The sequence below is a fragment of the Lathyrus oleraceus genome, chromosome 7, assembly GCF_024323335.1.
Source record: "Lathyrus oleraceus cultivar Zhongwan6 chromosome 7, CAAS_Psat_ZW6_1.0, whole genome shotgun sequence".
NCBI classification, from domain to species: domain Eukaryota; kingdom Viridiplantae; phylum Streptophyta; class Magnoliopsida; order Fabales; family Fabaceae; genus Lathyrus; species Lathyrus oleraceus.
This window is the reverse complement of record NC_066585.1, coordinates 2039000-2061908: the sequence shown is the minus strand read 5'-3', so window position 1 is coordinate 2061908 and position 22909 is coordinate 2039000.

Sequence of the window (22909 nt, the reverse complement as noted above, 5' to 3'; positions counted from 1 at the left end):
CCTTTAGGAACAAAGAGTCTTCTAGACTTGCATTTTTCAATAGTGTGACCTTTCTTGCAACAAGAGTGATAAGATAAGTTGTGATGAGATGTATTTTTTCTATTTGAATCCTTTTGAACATATTTATACTTTTTATATGAAAGGTTCAAAGACCGTTTAAACTTTCATGGTTCAATAGCAAATGTAATATTTGGTTGTAATGCCTTGTCTACTTTAGATTTAAGAGTATTTACCTCTTTTTGCCAAATGTGACAAGTTTCACAACCGAACCATGAAGGTTCTCCATCCTCATTCTTATCCTTTTGAATTTCTACCATATATTTCTTAAGAGCTTCCATTTGCTTTTCAGCTTCTAAAATTTTAGCTTTTAAGTGTGAAAAGATTCTTTTGTTTGAAATTGACTTTTTAAAAGCGTCTACGGCTTCTCTATGTAGATTTTCAAAAGCATTTTGTAATTGATAATAACACATTTAATTAATAGATTCATGTTTAGAACGACTTACATTCTTCTTCTTCTTTTGATTGGCCATGAAGCAAATCTTTGTCGATTCGTCACTACTACTTGAGCTTTCATCACTTTAGGATTCTCTTTCACTCTCCCAAGGAACTTATACTCTTATAGAATTTCTAAATCTCTTGTGTTGGACCTTTCCTTTGTCTTTCTTGATCAATGGATAATCTGACTTATAATGACCAACTTTTCCATAATTGAAGCATGAACTTCTATGTTTACCCTTGTTATTCTCACCTTCCTTTGTGGAGTTTGATAGCCTTCTAAGTTGATTAGGTTCTTGTCGGAGTGCTTGACTCCATTTTTCCTTATGTACCTATGGTTCCTTTTGACGAACAACCCCATCTCTTTATCTTCAGAATTCTCGTCATCACTTGTTTCACAATCACTTTGCTCATTGGTTGAGGACTTTGAACTTGAAGCCTTTAGAGCAATAAAATTCTTTTATACCTCATTGTCCTTGCCTTTCTCCTTCTTTATCTTCTTCTCATGATTTTTCTCATGTTTTTCCAAGAAAGTGAGTTCTTGCTCATGTTCTTCTAGCTTGCCAAATAAAATTGTGAGATCAAGTGTTCTAAGATCATTCGCTTCTTTGATTGCGGTGACCTTAGATTGTCATTCCCTATTAAGACACCTCAAAACTTTATTAGTAGAAATATCATTAGAAATAGGCTTACCTAGAGAATTCAAAAGATTTATAATATGTGTGAACCTTTTTTTCATGTCGGCAATGGTTTCACCATGCTTCATGCGAAATAGTTCAAACTCTTGGTTTAAGGTATTGATCCTAGCTTGTTTTACTTCATTAGTTCCCTCATTGGTAACTTCTAATGCGTCTCACATAGCTTTAGCAGTTTCACAATGGGAAACACAATAATATTTATCAACACCAAGTGTGGATACGAGAATATTTTGTGCCTTCCAATCATGTGACCACAATTTCCTATCATTATCATTCCATTGTGCTTCTGGTTTTGGTACGAAGACACCTTCACCATTAGTCATTGTAATTTGATTAGGATCATTAGTGATGACGTCCCATACACCCCTATCAACCGAGTTGATATGGATACGCATACAAGCTTTCCAATAGCTATAGTTTTCACCGATAAAGATGGGCGCTCTATTGTACACATCTTTAGGTTCGGTAGCCATTTTATAATAAGCGAATATTAAAGAACGGAATAAACTGAAGCTCTTCATACCACTTGTTAGGCGGAGGCGACTTATCTAGAGGGGATTTGAATACATCCCAAGTTTAAAAATCTTTACAAAAACTATTTTGAAAATTTTAACGGCTAGTGGAAGTGACTTGGATCGAATCGTCTAAACTGAACCGTTAACGAAAAGCCTAGATATACGTGTGTATATATATATATATATATATATATATATATATATATATATATATATATATATATATATATATATATATATATATATATATATATATATAATCAAGTTATGATAATGAGAACAAATTTATCAATATACTTTTAAAAACAATAACTTGAATTCAAAAATAAAAGTGAAGTATATTTCCAATGACAAAATACACAAAAATGCAATTGAGGAAAATTATCGAACACCTTGTATACAATTAATTTAGTTTAGAATTTTATATGGTTTTGTTGATTTGCAAATCCAACCACAATCTAATAGATTATGATGAAATCAACAAAACCTTTTTCAAAAGGTTATCAAAAAGTTTAACCAAGCTTATTGATCGCAAAATCGACGAATTCTATAATTTGTAAATGAAAAGTAAAAGATATATATATATATATATATATATATATATATATATATATATATATATAAGAGAGAGAGAGAGAGAGAGAGAGAGAGAGAGTAGGAGAGTACACAAGTATTTGTTTAGGCAATTCCCCAATCGGTCTTGCTATGGATACGTCTTCCCTCAATTCAAACTCGAATGGAGATAATCAATCTTACTTTGTAAAAGTAGTTTTACAATAGAAATGTAGCAATACAACCCCACAAACCCTATGTTTGGTGTTGATTCTAACACTTTCTCTTCACTTGATCTGAGCTTGATTGTAAATATTAGATTGTAAAGAGTAATTATTTCTATTAGTAATGAGGCCCATTAGTCAAAGCCCATTAGGTTTTCTATTCTCTCTTATTTAAAGCATGTAGATGTAACATGTAAGAATCACTTTTTAATATATCAGTAAAATATTTTACAACATGGTATCAAGAGCTCCCGATTTTGGGGGATTCGCCTCCGCCTAAACCCTAGCCGCCTTGTAGCGGAGTCTTTTTTTTTTACTGCAGTTTGCAGTTTGTTGTTGTTTTTGGGTGTTTGGGTCATTGTTGTTTTGTGTTGTAGCACATCGTGCTTCTTGTTTTTGTTCACTCATCTTTGAAACCCTAACCCATCCTGTTTCTTGGTTTGTTTTCTCTCGATTGTCCTTTAAATGGCTGAGATTATTAACGATCAACCACCTCCACCTCCACCTCCACCTCCACCTCCACCTCCCAAAAATCCACCAGCCCCATTTAATGCTAAGGATTTTGTCGTTCAAAAAGGTTATTGGCTTACCGGCAAAATGAGTAAGCCTTCTGGTTCTGGGTCTCTAGCAGTTACTGGTAAGAGTTTGTGTTCCCGATCTCTTACTGTTTGTGGTAATATTCCTAAGAATGCGTGGATTCTTGACTCTGGTGCTACTAATCATATGACATTTGATTCCACATTATTATGCTCTTATACCACACCTTCGAGTATTCCTTATATCATTGTTGCTGATGGCTCTCATGCTTGTGTTGTTGGCACTGGAAATATTGACTTGCAACCTCCATTCCAGTTGCAATCTGTGCTTCATGTTCCCACACTTTCCCACAATTTAATTTCCATCCATAAGCTTACCCGTGATCTGAATTGTAAAGTAATTTTTTCTATGTCCCATTGTGTTTTTCAGGACCTTACCACGGGGCAGACGATTGGAATTGCTAAGGAAAAGGAAGGGTTATACTACTTCTCTGATGACCATCCAAAGGTGTTGTCCTCCTGTTTCCAGTCTCAGTCTTCCTCTTCAGCCTCACAAATTTGGCTTCAGCACAAGCGTCTCGGTCATCCTCCATTTTATATAATTAAGTCTATGTTTCCGTCGTTGTTCTTACACCATTCTGTTGAGTCTTTTAAGTGTGATGTTTGTCAGTTGGCAAAACACAATCATGTATCTTTTCCTTCCAGTTTTAATAAAAGTGATGAACCTTTTGATTGATTCATTCTGATGTTTGGGGACCTGCCCCTACCTCTAATATTTTTGGTGCAAAATGGTTTGTCTCATTTATTGATGATTGTACTCGGGTAACTTGGATTTTCTTGATGAATACTAAATCCGAAGTACCACAAATATTTATCCAATTTTATAATATGGTACAACGCAATTTGGGAAAGGCATAAAAAGAATTCGTTCTGACAATGGTGAAGAATATGTCAATCATACCTTTTCCAACTTCACTAGTAAACATGGCATTCTCCATGAATTCACATGTGTTGACACCCCACAACAAAACGGTGTCGCAGAAAGAAAAAATTGTCATTTACTTGAAGTTGCTAGATCTCTCCTTTTTCAAATGTCTGTTCCTACCTCTTATTGGGGTGAGGCAATTCTTACTGCTGCCTATCTGATTAACGGGGTCCCATCTCGAGTGTTAGGTAATAAAAGTCCTGCCCAATTTATGCTTTCACGTTTTCCATCTGTTCCTATCTTACACACTCTTGAGTCTCGCATTTTTGGTTGTGTTGCTTTTGTTCGTGTTCACAAACAATATCACAACAAATTGGATCCCCGTGTTGTCAGATGTATCTTTCTGGGTTATGCACCCAACAAAAGAGGGTACAAATGTTATCATCCTCCGAGTCGAAAATTCTTTGTCTCCAAAGATGTCACCTTTCATGAAAATGTGTCATATTTCACTCGTTCTCAGTCTCAGGGGGAGAACATAAGTGACTTAGAGTCAGAGTCAGAATTTGAGTCCGAGTTTCTGATCCTTGGTCCTAGCCTCCCTATAACACCTATCAGTGTTCCCTCTCTTGAACCCGAGTTGTCACCTAGTTTGAGTTTGAGTCCTAGTTCAACACCTGAATCTGAGCCAGTAAGTGTTCCTGGTCCTTCAAGGCCTTCTGTTTTACAGGAATCAGCACCTCCAGCACCAACTCTAGTGTATTAGAGAAGAAGTAAACCTGACCTTCTCCAGAAACAAATTCAATCGCCTGAACCGGAGGTAAGTACTGAAAATGATTCCTCTAGTGATGATTGTGCCATTTCTGATACTTGTGACACTAATCCAGTTGATTTACCCATTGCTTTGAGGAAGGATAAAAGCTCTTGTCCCTCCCTATATCGACACCCTATCTCTCAATATGTCTCCACTAAACATCTTTCCACACAATATCAAAGTTTTATTGCAGGTGTTGATTCTGTGAAAATCCCATCATCTGTTGAAGAAGCATTGCAAAATAGAAATTGGGTCCAAGCTATGGATGAGGAAATGAGAGCACTTGAAAAAAATGGTACTTGGGAGATTATTGAAAGGAAAAGAGACAAAAGTCCAGTTGGATGCAGATGGATCTATACTGTAAAGTACAAATCTGATGGTACACTTGATCGGTACAAAGCAAGACTAGTGGCAAAAGGTTATACCCAGACGCATCGTATTGATTATGAGGAGACATTTTCCCCAATGGCAAAGATGAATACTGTTCGAATTTTACTATCTCTTGCTGCTTCATGTGGATGGGAATTACAACCGTTTGATGTTAAAAATGTGTTCTTGCATGGAGACTTAGAGGAAGAAGTGTATATGGAGATTACACCAGGTGTTGGCATAACAAATGGAGCTAACAAGGTGTGGAAATTGAAGAAAGCCTTATATGGACTAAAGCAGTCCCCTCGGGCATGGTTTGGAAGATTCACAAAGGCAATGATGTGTTTGGGCTATAAGCAAAGTCAAGGAGACCACACTTTATTTTTTAAACATTCACAAGGAGGAAAACTGACTGTACTTCTTGTTTATGTTGATGATATTATTGTTACAGGAGATGATTTGATTGAGAGACATTTCCTCAAAGAGAAATTATCAGCAGAGTTTGAGATGAAAGACCTTGGGCAACTCAAGTATTTCTTGGGAATTGAGGTAGCCTACTCAAAGCAAGGCATCTTTATTTCTCAAAGGAAGCATGTGCTTGATCTTTTGCAGGAAACTGGCAAACTTGGATGCAAACCTGCAAGTGTTCCCATTGAACAAAATCACAGGATAAGCTTTGAGGAGGAAAGTGACAAAGTTGACAAGGGTCAATATCAGAGATTAGTGGGAAAATTGATTTACTTGGCACACACTAGACCAGATTTGGCATATGCAGTCAGTGTGGTGAGCCAATTCATGCATGATCCGAGGGTGAGACATTTGCAGGCTGTAGACCGCGTTCTACAATATCTTAAAGCAACTCCAGGGAGAGGACTTTTGTTTAAAAGAGGTGGAAATCTAACTATGGAGACTTACACTGATGTGGATTATGTCGGATCAGTGAGTGACAGAAGATCTACGTCAGGCTATTGTACTTTTCTGTGTGGTAACCTTGTAGCTTGGAAGAGTAAGAAGCAAAGTGCAGTTGCTCGATCAAGCGCCGAGGCAAAATTTAGAGCTTTGGCACTAGGAATTTGTGAGCTATTGTGGATGAAACAAATTCTAGAAGACTTGAAGATACAATGTGAAGGTCCTATGAAATTGTTTTGTGAAAATAAATCGGCTATTAGTATTGCTCATAATCCTGTTCAGCATGACAGGACTAAACACATTGAGATTGACCGACATTTTATCAAAGAGAGTTGGATAGAGGACTGATAACTACATCTTACGTTCCTTCCGGGCATCAGCTGGCAGATGTGTTAACAAAAGGCTTACCAACAGAAAGATTCAGGCAACTTACTTGCAAGCTGGGAATGATAGATATCCATTCACCAGCTTGAGGGGGAGTGTTGTAAATATTAGATTGTAAATAGTAATTATTTCTATTAGTAATGAGGCCCATTAGTCAAAGCCCATTAGGTTTTCTATTCTCTCTTATTTAAAGCATGTAGATGTAACATGTAAGAATCACTTTTTAATATATCAGTAAAATATTTTACAACACACACCACACACACACACACACACACATATATATATATATATATATATATATATATATATATATATATATATATATATATATATAGAGAGAGAGAGAGAGAGAGATAGAGAGAGAGAGAGAGAGAGTATGAGAGTACACAAGTATTTGTTTAGGCAATTCTCCAATCGGTCTTGCTATGGATACGTCTTCCCTCAATTCAAACTCGAATGGAGATAATCAATCTTACTTTGTAAAAGTAGTTTTACAATAGAAATGTAGCAATACAACCCCACAAATCCTATGTTTGATGTTGATTCTAACACTTTCTCTTCACTTGATCTGAGCTTGATCAAGTCACCTAACAATACCAATTTGATCTATCGTCTCATGATACTCCTTTGTAAGAAACCTTTTTCTTCAAATCTTTCACTCAATCGAATCCAAATTACAAATTGTTAACACCCAAGATTTACCGATTTGATCCACCGTCTCACGCTACTCCTTTGCAAGAAACTCCGTTCTTCAAAACTTTCACTCGATCGAATCCAAATTCCATAATCTTGTCCAAAACCTTCAAATCATCAATTAATCTTGAAGGAAAACTCCAACTTGGTTTTCTTATTTGAAACCCACTAAGATTCTCAACTCAATTTACAATTCAACAACCTAAATTGGACGTTATCAACTATGATTCTAGATGGCACCCAAAGAAAAAAATACTATGCATAATTTGTTTGTGTGTACTCATAGAACATAAGTTGAAGATAAAAAGAACTCTTTATATATTCTTGGTTTCGTATATGGTTTCCCACAACCACCCTTAAAATGATGCATGTATGAAGTATTTATAAGTATGTAAGTTAGAGGCAAAAGGAATGAAAAACAATTGAAAAATCATGAATTTTTGGAAAAATGAATTGTATGTGTTAACCTATGTAAGTCATGTGTCGACCAGTATAGGTCATGTGTCGACCTGTATAGGTCATGTTTCGAATCATAGAAGAAAATTTTCTTTTATTGTCGACCTAAAATCCTTTCACGGTCAACACATCAAATAGAAGCTACAAGCTTTAAAAATGATTCACATGTGTCGACCTGAAAAGAATTATGTATTGACTCATGCATTGTAGAAGCTACAACCTTTAAAAATTATCCACATGTTTCGACACATAGAAATGTTTTTCCCATAAGTCCAATACCAAGGTGATTTCGCCTTCTCAATAAGGACTTAATCCACTATAATCAAAACCTGATTACAGACACCACAAAAGACAAATCGTCCTTGTCTTCTTGAGTTTATCTTACTAAAACCTAGTCACTCAAGGAAGCCACTCAAACAGATTTGAAGTATACAAGTTGTGTTTACAAAGAATGCTTCTAAAAAGCATATTAACACAAGTTAATACAATGAATATATCTCACACAGTGACGAGAAAAAACTCTTGTGTGTTAGAATATACACAAAAAATAATATTTACTAAGAACTTATGTATGTTCAATATCGTAAGCATTTTTCAGTAGCGTGAATTGGGAACCTCTTCAAATCTTCAAGTCTCCTTTATATAGGCAGAAAAAAGATGAACGGTATAATTGGAATACTGAAATGCAGTTGGCTCTTTCAAAACGGTTTTCATACAAGCGGCAAATTGGTACAATAGTATAGTCATTAGCCCACAAAAACAAGGTAGTGGAGGAAAGGTGATTTTATACTATGTACTAATTTCCTGATGCAAAACCTTTTGATCTTATCTTTTAATCTTCATAGGCTTATGAACAAATGATGTTGAAGCATGCTTAGAAGGATTAAGAGACAAGTTTATAGAAGCTTCAAAACCTTGGTCTTCAAAGTCTTGACATAGTTCTTCAGAACCTAGTCTTCAGAGTCTTCAGATCTCGTTCTTCAAAGTCTTTAGAACTTGAGTGCGGAATCTTGAAGGAAGACAAACCTTTAGAGGCTCTAACGGTTAGAGTCATTGTCAGAAGTTTTAGCATGAACGTTCATTAGAACTGTTGTCTAAGAGCTTTTTAGAACTTAACAACATCTTGTAAAGCACTTGTATCTCCTCAAGGTCAGAGTGTGTTGATTCCAGAATCTAATGATGTCACACGTCATTGCTTCAGAGTTAGAACCTATTAAGAAAAGCTACACACTAGACAACAAAACCATTAGTGTACAAATTTGTTCTCTAAGAAACAATGCATGGTTATCATCAAAACTAAAGGCCAGATACAGAACCAGATCTTGTTCTAACAATCTCCCCTTTTTGATGAAGACAAAACCATGTATTTTGATGAACAAATTTTACTTGGTTTAATCACATAAAAATATCATAGTGAGGTTTGTAAGCTCCCCCTGAATTTTATATTATTAAAAATTCATTTTTCATCTTAGAATTTCAGAATTAGGTTTGCAAGCTCCTCTTGAATTTAAGACTTAAAATAAATCTTAACACAATTAAACATTTAATCAGCATGAAAGAAATAACTTCCCATATGCCTAGTTACACAAGCTTTCCCATATGCCTAGATACAGAAAATGATTTGTCAGAGCTTTCATATGCCTAGTTACACAAGCTTTCAGATTCCTGATAGTATAACTTATTTCTGAGCCAGAACTGGTTTCATAACCTGATTTTAGCGCGAAAGTTCAACTTGGTTCACTAAAACATAGATGAGAACTTGAACAAGCCTTGTTCCTGAAATACTTGGTTAGAAAGGTGAACTTTTACAAAGTTCTCAGAAAAATTACAAAGTTAGAAGCATGTTTGGGTTTCATAATGGAATTAGATATATCAAAATGAGTCATTATTTTTCTCCCCTTTTGTCCTCATTCAAAAAGAAATAAAATACAAAGTAAAAACAGATATCATGCATGTAGAAAATTTTCATTTCATTCAAAAAGTATGAGAATACAAAGAACAGAAATGAAATAAACGCAAATTTTTTAAAACTAGGGTTTATGAGGGGTGGAATTATTGATAAGAGTTGTCCAAGCATATCCGTCAACTTATTTGTCTTCTCGCCCTGAAGCTTGAGTTGCTCTTTCACTTCAGGATTTGCAGCCGTCAAACGCTCAAAATTCTCCAGAATGAACTCGTCAGTAACCATAGTCTTCTAAGAACTGGAGACACTAGCAACTTCTAGAGAAGGCTCGGAAGCAACCAGGAGAGCCTGAACCAGAGAAGAAGGTGGAGTCACGACGGGAGAAGGAAGTAGAAGAGTTAGAGGGACTTTCTGCATAAGAGGTTCAATGATACCATAGAGTCTGACATGGAAGTTCCTCTTTGCTTCCTTCAAGCAATAAACCTCGAGCTCCTCATATCTAACTTCAATCTAGCTTCTGAAGTTGTTGGTCAGAGCACATGCCTCAGAAAGGTTTTTGTTAGAAGCATAAGCCTTAGAGAGAGCATTGAGTCTTCCAGCAACCTCACTTTCAAACTAAGTCAACAAATCATCCATGGGGAATGGGGTGAATGTTAGTTTGAATAGAAGCCATATTAGAGTAAGGATAAGAGATCCTTTCTGGGACATCAATGACATCAACTTCTAACTCACTCTGTCTGACATGATTCCCATTAGGATTCACTACAAAAGACCTAGCAGATTCAGAACGAATATGTTTTGCTTCTTGTCCCATTGTGTCCTTCGTAATGTTGAGTCCATAAGTCCTAGCCACTTTGGTAGGAGTTCAGACAGATTCAGAGGGTCCTTCACTAGAAGTTATAGACCTCTATCTTCTATTTAGAGAATACACATCTTTGTGGGTTTATGAAAGATCCTCAAAGACTAACACCTCCTGAGGACGACCCTTTTTTAAACATTCAGCATTGTAATGTTTCGTAACTTCCTTAGACTATTCCTGAGAGAAAAGAGGAAAGTCATCCACTGGCATACTCCTAGAACAACAGTTGTTCTGTCTAGAAGTTCAGAGGTGTAAACAACATTTTTAATTAGATACATATTATTCATAGCGTGTCCAAAAAAATGCTTCCCAATAATAAACTTGACTTCCTTTTTCATTCCAACATCGATAAGATTCTTTACCAGTTTTCTCTCAAAAAGGATGTCAGAAATCAACATATGCATGGGTATCCATTCTCTCATCTTAGCACCTCCATTTCTGGTTTCTTTGACCATTTCCCTCAGATACTTGAAAAGTATTAAGGGTAAATTCGTCATGTCACCAATTTTTAGATAGTACATCATGTACTTCTGATCAGTATTGATATAATCTTAAGAATTTGAAGAAGGTCTGGGATGGATGCATTCAAGAATTGTTTTAAACCAGATTCTAAGATTATCATGACGATCTTTAGAATTGGATGAAGGCTTTCCATTCTTGAATATGAACTTAGCAATTTGTGCAATCTTGTACTTCTTCGCAGTCATACCAAAACATCTCTTCCCGAAACCGTCGTGACCCAGAAGCATAGCAATAGACTTTTTAGAAATAGAAATCTTATGACCTAATATATATGAAGTCACTAGAAACTTTGAAGTTTCAGTAAAACCCATATTTTCTTAACTTACTAATCATAGACCGATCCTTTAAGACGATCAAAGAATCCTTCCCATCCTTGTGATCTTAAAGTACCAAAAAGATCAAATCCATTGGCTTTGAGGTTTTCGAAATCCACCATTGATTCGCACATAACTCTTAAATTATCAACTAGAATATTCAAAGTGAGTTCATGAAGTCCTTCAAAAACTTGCTCTTGTTGTTGTTCTTGAGATTGCTTAGAAGATTGTTAAGTAGAATCCATTATTGAATATCAAAAAGGGTTTTAAGGTTTACTGCAAATTTTGGCTCAAAAAGTTAAAGTGTGGGTTGTGAGAGTAACGAAGGTGTGTGAAGTGAGTTTAAATAGAGATTTTTGCAATCATGATAAATAAAAATCAAACGTCAAAAAAATGTAACAAGGGGGTAAAGGGTGAAATATTTAACCTGATCCCAAGATGTATTCACCCAACGTGTCACATCATTCTGAGAGATAAAGATTCTGAGAGAAACATTATTTTCATTCTGGACATAAGTCCATTTTAAAAAATTTCAGAATGAAAATAAATTTATCTTCAGTAAGGGGTTTTGTAAATATATCATCTAATTAATGGTCTATATCGATAAATTTTAGATTTAAAATACCCTTCTAAACATAGTCACGAATGAAGTGATGTTTTATCTTTATATGTTTTGCTCTAGAATGCAAAATAGGATTATTAGATAAACAAATGGAAGAAGTATTATCACATAGTATATGAATGTTACTCTCATATATCTGGAAATATTCTAGCTGACTTTTCATCTAGAGCATCTGAGTGTTGCATCCAAAGGCTACTATATATTCAGCTTCAGTAGTTGAAAGTGGTATTATTGATTGCCTTTTGTTGGACCATGAGATTAGGTTATCTCCCAGAAACTTACAGCTTCCAGAAGTGCTTTCCTCTCAAGTCTGTCTCCAGCATAGTCAGTATCATAATAACCAACTAGCTTGTAGTCTTTGTATTTTCTATAACACAACCTAAGGTTAATCGTACCTTTCATATACCCGAAGATCCTCTTAATAGCTATTAAGTGGGACTCTAGGATCTAATTGGAAACAAGCATACAAACAGATACTAAACAAAATGTTAGTCCTGGAAGTTGTCAAGTATAAGAGAGAGTTAATCATACCTCTGTATACCTTTTGTTCTACCTTATCACTTACCTCATCCTCTCAAGGATGCATGTAGGATGCATGGGGATCTTTGACATCTTACATTCAAACATGTCAAACTTCTTCAGAAGTTCCCCGGGGTACTTGCTCTGATGAATATATGTCCCTTATGGACTTTGATTGATCTGAACCCCAAGAAAGAACTTGATTTCTCTCATCAGACTAATCTCAAACTGCCTACATAGACTTAGCAAATTCCTTGCACAAAGTAGCATTAGTAGAACAAAATATAATGTAATCAACATAAATCTGAACAACAAAAATGTCATTTTTGAATGATTTACAAAATAATATTGTATCAACCTTCCCTCTAGTGAAATCATTTTCTAACAAAAAATTGTTTAGTCTTTCATACCATGCTCTGGGAGCTTGTTTAAGGCCATACAATAATTTTTTCAGTTTGAAAACAAAATCTGGATTTTTAGAGCTTTCAAAACTAGGGGATGGTGTAATTATTTATGATATCACCAGAACTTGTAGAGACTTTAGAAAGACTTTTCTTTTCAGGTTTGAGACTCTTGCTTAAAGGCACAAAGTTATTGTTTTTCAAAGTAAGATTTTCTTCACTCAAACTTGAAAACTCTTTCTGAAGCTTACAGTAAGCTTCTGATTCAGATACATGAATCTTTTTCAGATCCTTGTATTTGTCCCGAAGATTATGAGATTTTTCCAAAACTTCAGATAAACTAAATTCAAGTTCAGAACGAGATAGTTCAGAAAATACCTCTTCATAATCAGACTCAGATTCAGATTCTGATTGAATTATTTCTGCAGGAGCTTCTATGTAAGCCATCAACGCCACATTAGCCTTATCTTCTTCATAATCATCTTCTTTAATTTGGGACATTCATTCTTGAAGTGGATAGTCTCCTTGCACTCAAAGCACATGAGTTCTTTTCCAGCTCCAGCCATCTTGGACTCAGAACGACCACATGTCCTTCTTTGTCCTCTGAATTTTCCTTGTATTTTCTTCTAGAGTTGATTAACGCGTCTAGTCAGAAGAGACAATTCATCTTCTTCTTTTGATTCCTCTTTAGACTCTTCATCAATTTCAGCTTGAAGAGCTTTAATCTTATCAGATCTTCCTGAAGACTTTAGAGCAAATGACTTACTTTTCCTCTTGGGCTCATCTTCCTCGAGCTCAATCTTATGACTTCTTAAATAACTAACTAGTTCTTCAAGAGAAGTGTTATTGAGATCCTTTGATAACTTTAGAGCAATTACCATAGGTCTCCGACACTTAGGTTGACTTTTGATGATATTTTTAACATGATCAGCAGTAGAATACCCTTTGTCCAGAACCTTAAGTCCTGTAACAAGAGTCTGAAACCTTGAGAACATGTTCTTAACAGTTTCTTCATCCTCCATCTTGAATGCTTCATATTTTTGAATCAAGGCAAGAACCTTGGTTTCTTTAACTTGAGCATTCCATTCATGCATCATCCTCAGAGAGTGAAAAATAGATTTAGCAATATCTCTCTTGGTGGTTTTCTCATACTCAGTGTATGAAATAACATTTAGCAAGATGGTTCTTGCTTTGTGATGATTCTTATAATCTTTCTTTTGTTGATCAGTCATCAGTCCTCATTCCACTTTGTTACCACTTGCATCTACTGGGTATATGTAGCCATCAACTACCATATTCCATATATCAACATCATGACCTAGAAAGAAGCTCTCAATTCTATCTTTCCAATAGTCAAATCTATCTCCATCAAAAACATGAGGTTTAGCATTGTAATGATCTCTATCATTTGTTTGAGTAACTGGTGCTGGAGGGGCAGCCATTGTGTTTCACACTGGATCTTTATCTGACACTGTTAGGTATTTGATAATCTTATCAAGACCATAATCGGAACTCTGATGCCAACTGAAGGTGACAAGAAACACAAGAAATGAGGGTTTGAATTGGGTTTCTAAAAACAAAAGTTTTTTCAAAACCAACTCAATAAAGCAAAAACACGAACAAGAAAAATAACAAATTTACTTTTATACTGGTTCGCTGTTAACGAAGCTACCTTTAGTCCACCTTACCAAGATGATTTCGCACTCTCAATAAAAACTTGATCCACTATAATCATATCCTGATTACAAACACCACAAAGACAAATCGTCCTTGTCTTCTTCAGTTTATCTGACTAAAACCTGGTCACTCAAGGAAACCACTCAAATAGATTTGAGATTTACAAGTTGTGTTTACAAAGAATGCTTCTAAAAAGCAGATTAACACAAGTTAATACAATGAATATATCTCACACAGTAACAAGCAAAAACTCTTGTGTGTTTATAAAGAATATACACAGAAAATAATATTTACTAAGAGCTTGTGTATGTTCAATAGCGTAAGCGTTTTTCAGTAGCGTGAATTCACAACCTCTTCAAATCTCCTTTATATAGGCAGAGAAAAGATCTGTTGAAGGGTAGAATTGGAATATTGAAATGCAATTGTCTCTTTCAAAATGGTTTGCATACAAGTGGCAAAATGGTATAATAGTATAGTCCTTAGCCACAAAAACATGGCAGTTGAGGAAAGGTGATTTTGTATTGTGTACTATTTTCCTGATGCAAAAACTTTTGATCTTATCTTCTAATATTCAGAAGCTTATGATAAAATTATATTGAAGCATGATTAGAAGGATCAAGAGACAAGTTGACAGAAGCTTCAGAACCTTGGTCTTTAGAGTCTTAAAACAGTTCCTCAGAACCTGGTCTTCAGAGTCTTCTGATCTTATTCTTCGTAGTCTTCAGAACTTGAGTGCAGAATCTTGAAGACAGACAAACCTTCATAGGCTCTAACAATCAGAGTCAAATTCAGAAGTTTTAGCATGATAGTTCATCAGAACCGTAGTCTAAGAGCTTTTTAGAACTTGACAGCATCTTGTAAAGCACTTGTATCTCCTCAGGGTCAGAGTGTATTGATTCCAGAATCTGATGATGTCATACATCATTACTTCAGAGTTAGAATATGTTAGCAAAATTTACATACTAGACAACAAAACCATTAGTGTACAAAATTGTTCTCTAAGAAACAATGCATTTCTATCATCAAAACTAAAGGCCAGATGCATAACGAAATCTTGTTCTAACAATACCGTCCAATATACATGAACGCTAAAGTATCCTAGTTTTGATCTCATACAAAATACATCTAATAGGAAGTTGCACTATCAGGGTGGAATCGAGAGACTGATGTTGAAGTTAACCAACATATTTTTGGCTGTGTTAAAGTACTGTAGCGGTGGAGTAGAAGAAAATTTAAGAAATCAAAAACGGAGTTGAAAGAGTGCATGGAGAGAATGAAATGATATCACAACTGCAACACTTCCTCTGTTACAAATAGCTTTTTCGAGGCGCGGCGGCAATATAACAAAATCATTCTTCGAGAAGAAATGTATTGGAAGCAGCAAGCTAAGATGCATTGGCTTCATGACAGTGATCTGAACACTAACTTTTTTCACATGTTAGCCACGGAAAGAGGGAAGTTTAAGAATATTAGCATACTGGTTAATGAGGATAATACGGAAGTGAAATATCAGTTAGGGTTGTGTGAAGCTGCTGAGGAGTATTTCAACAAACTTTTTACCGCGAAAGATGTTACTCATGATCCGATTCTAGCTAATATCCAATAAAGAATTACCAGAGAAGATAATGATCAGCTTCTCACGCCTATTACCAAAGATGAATTGTTCACAACCCTTACTCACATGCATCTAGATAAGCCACTTGGGGCCGACGGGTTTAATTTGGTGTTCTAACATATAATTTTTGGGGGTTGTATGGCAATGATATATTTGAGCCAGTGACACTTTGGATGGAGAGAGGGTTCTCTCCACATGCTCTTAATGATATTAATATTTGTCTTATTCTAAAGTATGAGAATCCTAATAGCATATAGGATTTGAGGCCTATATCGTTGTGTAATATGGTGTACAAGATGGTTTCGAAACTCCTCGCTAACAAAATAAATAAAAAATGCTTACCTATGTGTGTGTCAGAGGAGCAGTTGGTGTTTTTAGAAGTTCAATCCATTATTGATAACACTATGATAGCCATTGAGACTATACATGAATTGAAGAGAATGACGAAGGGGAAGAAAGAGGAATTATCTCTTGAGATTGACATAAGCAAAAATTATGATAGAGTGAACTAGGGTTTTCTGAGAAGTGTCCTAAGTCGTATGTGATTTGCAGATAGTTAGATTCATTGAGTAATGATGTGTGTAACATCGATGAATTTTCAGTTCTGGTTAACATGGATAGAGTCAGGCCAATTCATCCAGGGAGGGAATTGAGATAAGGAGATCACTTGTCTCCATATTTATTCATCTTATTAGCTGAAGAACTTTACACCTTTATTAGTAGAGCTGTAGAAAAAGGAGATATCCATTGAGTACAAATATGTAGAGGGGCACCAACGGTATCCCATCTACTTTTTGCTGAAGATTGTTTTTTGTTTTGCAGGGCCAATTTATCTGAAGTGAAATATCTCATGGAAATTCTCCAAACGCATGCAGAAGCCTCGGGCCAAAAAAATTAATATGTCTAAGTCAAAAGTGTTCTTCAGCCATAATATTAGTGGTCCAGCTCAGGAAGATCTTGCTCGTCTAATGGGAGTTCGTCATGTCCTAGGAACAGGAAAGTACTTGGGGCTGCCATCGATGATTGGAAGAAGTAAGAAAAATATTTTTTCATTTATCAAGGATCGTATATGGAGGAGAATTAATTCATGGAGAGGAAGGTCATTGTCTAAAGCAGGGAAAGAGGTCATGATTAAGTCAGTGCTATAAGTAATACCCTCATACATTATGAGTGTTTTTGGCATTCCTAATAATATTGTGAATGATATAGAGAAGATGTTAAACTCTTTTTTGTAGGGGTGGTAATCATAATAAATGAATAAGGTGGCTTGTTTGGGATAGATTGACAAGTGCCAAAAAGGATGGTGGTCTTAGATTTAGAGATTTCAAAGCTTTCAATATGACAATGGTGGTGAAACAAGGATGGTATATTATGACGAATCCAAACACCTTGGTTGATAGAATCTTTAAATCCATGTACTTGCCCCGATCTTCTTTCTTTGAAACTAATATTGGTAATAATCATAGTTTTGTTTGGAGAAGCATGTTAAAAGCTAAGAAAGTTTTAACGTAGATGGAACATTGGTGATGGGATTAACATTAACGTTATGTAGGACCCGTGGTTGAAAGGAGAAGAAAACGAACGCCTTTATGCACCACAAGGACACGGTGTGTATAATATTACTGTTAATAACCTTATGTTGCCTAATGCTAAACAATGGGATACTCAAAAAATTAGACAATTGTTTACACATGATGCAGTGTTGGAAATTCTGAAGATTTAGTTGTTGGAATAAGTGAATGATGATTGTTTGGTTTGGAAAGAAGACCAAAATGGTAATTATAGTGTTAGAACATGATATAAGTTGTTGAAGAGAGAGCATTCCAATTTCCTTAACCATAGAGTGAAAGGTGATTGGGGTAGATTGTGTAAGATTATAACTCCCTCAGGAGCTAAGCACTTGATTTGAAGAATTTGTCGGGGGTGCCTACCAGCGCGGATTAGACTCCGTCGACATTTTTTGCCGTGTCCTGATAATTTCCAATTGTGTGATGGAAATGAGGAAGATGAGTTGCATGTGTTCTTTGGGTGCCCGATGACCAATCAATGCTGGAATGGTGCAGGGTTGAACCACATTATTGCTTACAAATTACATGCTTTTAATGATGCAAAGTCTCTCATTCTTGATACCAATAGCAAGGAAGATAGGCGTGTATCAGGGAGAATTGTTGTTATGATATGGGTTATTTGGAATACTATGAATAACTGGATTTGGAACAACGAAATGGAGGACGCAAAAAAGTCAGGCATACAAGCTTTTCATGTTTGGCATCGTTGGTTCCAAACTCAAAAACATTATTCGTCTAATAATGCTTCCATTATTCATCTGATTGTGTAGCATCCACCAAGTATATGGTGGGTGAAATGCAATGTTGATGCGAGGTTTAATAACCAATAGGGAACAACTAATATGGGGTGGTGCTTAAGAGATAATAGTGGAAGGTTCACCAATGCTGGAATAGCTTAGAATTTTGGTCTCTTATCTATGATAGAAGCATAAGCGTTAGCCTTAAAAGAAGCGGTGCGGGCAATCATCCATATGTAGTTGAATCATGTTATTTTTTAAAGTGACTTTCAATTGGTGGTACAAGCGTTACACAATAGCTATGGTGGTAATTCTGAATTTAGTTTAATTATCTCTTGTATTAAGAACCTTTTAGCTTCCTATTCCAACTTTGAGGTGAAGTTCATTAAGCGCCAAACGAATTCAGTTGCTCACATGTTAGCTAAAACGATTAATTCTTTGACTAGGGTTAGTGTTTTCTGTAAGACCCCAATTTTGGCCCTAAGATCCCTTATGGAATCATAACATTGCATTTGCAAAGCCTCAAGGATCATAAGCATCTTGGTTCCCTTTGCCTTTGGGTGGGACCTCTTGTGAGTGGTTTGAGATCACCAAGCATGCTTGAACTATATATCATTGCTTTTCTCATTTTATTTACTAACCAAAAGCACAAAAATATGTCACTAACATTTCTTGTTTGTAGCTTGAGCAATCACAAGGTCAAAAAGCTTCTAGGTGATCCTTTGTACAAAGATATGGCCAAGAGAAGATGAAAGCAAGCATGGTAATGGTTCCCAAAGCTCTCATTCACCAAATATGCCTCCCTAGTATCTCAATTCATCATTTTGATCAAAGCAAGTCAAAGGGTTTGAGGTTTGTCCCAAGGAAACCCTAATTCATCTGATCATCCACAATGCCTTGCTCATGAAGCAACATCATCCCATGGTCAAATACAATCAAGGGAAGTTCTCTAATTCATCATTTCATGCATATTTGAGCTTATTTGAGTGTCCTCAATCATCAATTCATCAAGATATGAGTTGTGGACTTGAGAAGTTGATCAGTCAATTCATTTGACTATTTTGAAATGCACCGAGACCTAACTTTTTATGTGTTGGTCAAATGGAGATGACACCAAGAGAAAAAATGTTCTTAAGGACAATATGAACAACTTTCATGTTCATCAAAATTTTATTTGAAGCTTGGAAGGTCATCTCCCATTCCAAGACATTATAGGTCATTTTGACTGAAACCCTAATTTTGGGTCAACTTCCCAAGAACATAACTCATTCATATTTTATGATTTTGAGGTGGGATTAAATGCATTAGAAAGCTTAAGATGTCAACTTCAAATGTTATGTTGAAAAAAATTTAAAAATCTCAAAATAAACACATGTGATAATGCAAAACATTATAGGTCACTTTGGACCAAATGCATTGAAAGGCAAAAAAGTCCAACTTCAAGTGCCCATAACTTCTTCATCAAAAATCCAAATGATGCAAACTTTAAGTCCATTTTGATTTTATTTAAAAGATATACAACTTTGATGTTGGAGGTGTTTTCATTTGAGGCTTGAATCATCAAAACAAAAGGGCTTGAAGTTGTTTCAATTTGACAAAATTCTCAAAGGCATGTTTTGCACTATGAACTTCATGGCCTGTTTTCATAAATTTCCACACTTCAAATGAGTTTTTGTCCAACATAATATTTGTTCCTTATGTCAAGACCTTTCCAACCATTACCCACATGCTTATGTTTGGATTTTCTAATTGGCATTTTCGAAGAGGTGAAGTTTTAGGCACAATTATGCAATCCATGATGAAACTTCATGCACAAGCCATAGCCTTGCAAATCACACGTCCAAACCTTCTCCAAACAAGCTCAGCATCCATTTGCACCAGGTTTTGGGCCTCACATGCGCCTGTACAGGCCCATGCATGGAGGACCCAATTCTCATGCACACGAGTTCCTCCTCACTTGGCATTAGTTTCAGCTATAAATGCATGCCATGCTTCATTCATTTATCATCCTTGAATCAATCTGAAATGCTACAAAAATCATTCCAAACCATACTCTAAAGGAATTTTGCTTTTTCACTTGAAATTTTCAGATCCAATTCTCAACTTCCTTGGTTGATTATTGGACTCTAATTCCTTAGCCTTGCCTCATTTTCATCTCCAGAGCAAGCTGCAAGCAAGTGTGTTGAAGGATCATGCTCCACAGATCTGTATTTAGAAGGTTGATGTTCAAACTTATTTGCTTCGAAACTCTTCATTTATAGCTTATTTCTTATGTCCTTTTGCTTGGCTGAAGTCCTCTCAACAGAGGCAACGTGTTGGTGTTTTTAATTTTACAAATCCATGAAGTTCAGCATGAACACCATATTTTTCTCCTTCTGATTTCTCTTACTATGGGGATCTAGAAGAGAAACTAGTGGTACAGGGGTGATGTACATCACCCCAGCTTTCCAATGATATGAGGATCGCTCGTTTTCAATAAGTTTTTATGACCTGTAACTCTGGCTGGAATCTCCATGCTTGCCGGAGAAGACGGTGGTGTACACCACCGTCCATTTGCCAGTTTGAATCCCAGCCGTTGATGATGATTTCCAAATTGAATCATGGCTCTTGGATCTTATGACTTTTTTTAATTCAACATGTTACTCAGTTGACTAAGGCCTACCATGAGCGCGCGCATGTGGAGCGTCTGATCAGCCACGTCAATTAATGAGGCTTGATCAGACGCCTCTCCTTTTTTCTGATTTTCTTAATTTCCATTTTATTTCTTTTATTCCATTAAACTTCAAAAAATCATAACTCTTTCATTTTAATTCCAAAAAATATGGGACCAATTGCATTATTTCTCTTTTTAATTCTAGTTTCTAAAGATGATTTTTAATATTTTTTATTTCATCATTTGATATTTTTTGTGAATTTTCTCTTTTCTGGCTATTTTTAATTCATTTTAAATAGTTTTTGATATTCAAAAAATACAAAAATATTTTCTCAACCTATTTGAATGATGATGGATCTATGAAAAATATTCTCATCAATTTTTTAATTGATTTGAGATTTATTTGAGATTTTAGTTCAATTAGGTTATTTTTATTCATTTTTAATTGATTAAAAATAGTTTCTGACTTTTAAAAATGTTGAAATTTTTTGTCAAACTTTGTTTGACCTTGTTGAACTTGGGATAAATCACTTGGACTTTTAAAAGTTGATTTGAAGTGATTTTGAAGTTTGACCTTTCTTTAATATTTTAATTCAAGTTTATTTTTAGTATTAAAATTGCCAAAAAATATTTTGTTCATTTCTTGACTTCCAATCTTCATCTCATTTCTGTTTTTGATTGTTTGACAATGATCCTCAATGTCATTGGTCAACACTTGTTGATTGGTACATTCTATTTCATTTAATGTCCTTTATTCTTTTCATTTCCATTTCCATTATTCATCTCCTTCTTCTTCTTCTTTCTTTTTGATCAATGAGTTAAAGGTTGATAAGTTAACATTGATTAGGGAGGCTTAATCTTCTTTGATTCAAATCTAATTCATCTTGATCAATTGATCAAGTGAATGGCTTTACATTAAGGATAGGTTGCTTTCTAAATCATGCAAAAGGCTTAAACCAATACAAGATCAATTCTCTTCTTCCTTTTGGCATGGCAAGTTGTTGGAACTTGGTTCACTAATCAAGACTTCTAACTTGTGTTGTTGCCTACATTATTATTGACCGGCCTCAGATAGTTGTGACTTCTACATAAGTCCAATTACGATTGCTTAACATAGCGCTAAATTTGCTTTATGGCACACTAACTACTAACACTAACCATTAACCATTAACATTTAATTCTTGCTCTTTACTTTTATGCAATTTACTATTCTTGTACATATTATTCATTTGCTTTTTCCTTTGCTCACTTGAGCACATGTTTATGTTAATGTCATTTGCCTTTTGCTCACTTGAGCACATATAATTGTGTATATATCATTGTGCTTGTGTTTTGTTTTGATTGTTGTTGACCATAATGCAAAGAAATGTACAAATGGACTTAGACTTTAGGACTTTCCCTATACAAATTTGGAGTCAAAGAGAAACTAGGCATTGGGCCTTTAGAATGCTATAAAAGTTGAAGATGACTTTGAAAGGACCCACTCCTAAACTCTTCTTGTCCATTCCTTGTTTTGTTTGCTAGAATCTTTTAATGTGTGTGTTCTTGTGCTAGGGATTCCACCTTGATTCAAATTGAGGAACCATTGCCATGAGATTATAAGAGAGAGAGAGATCAAAGATACATTTGGGGAACTTTCCAAGAGTTCATTTGATTGTTGGTTGCTTGAGTTTATGCTTATGTGATTGCTTATTCCAAAGGATGGGAGCTACTTGGATCATCAATATGATCTCAAGAGAGGAACTCCATTTGTGGTTTTACTTCTTTTCCCTTATCTCTTATTTGCTTAGGACTTTAGCCATTCTTCTTCTTCTCTCCACTCTAACCCAAGCCAAAACCTTTGTGCAAATATTTAACACTTGTTTTCAACATTAGAAACCTAAGCCTGATGCTTTTGATTTTCAAACTTTTCTTTTCATAACACTTATTTTGAATTGAACTTCTAAGTC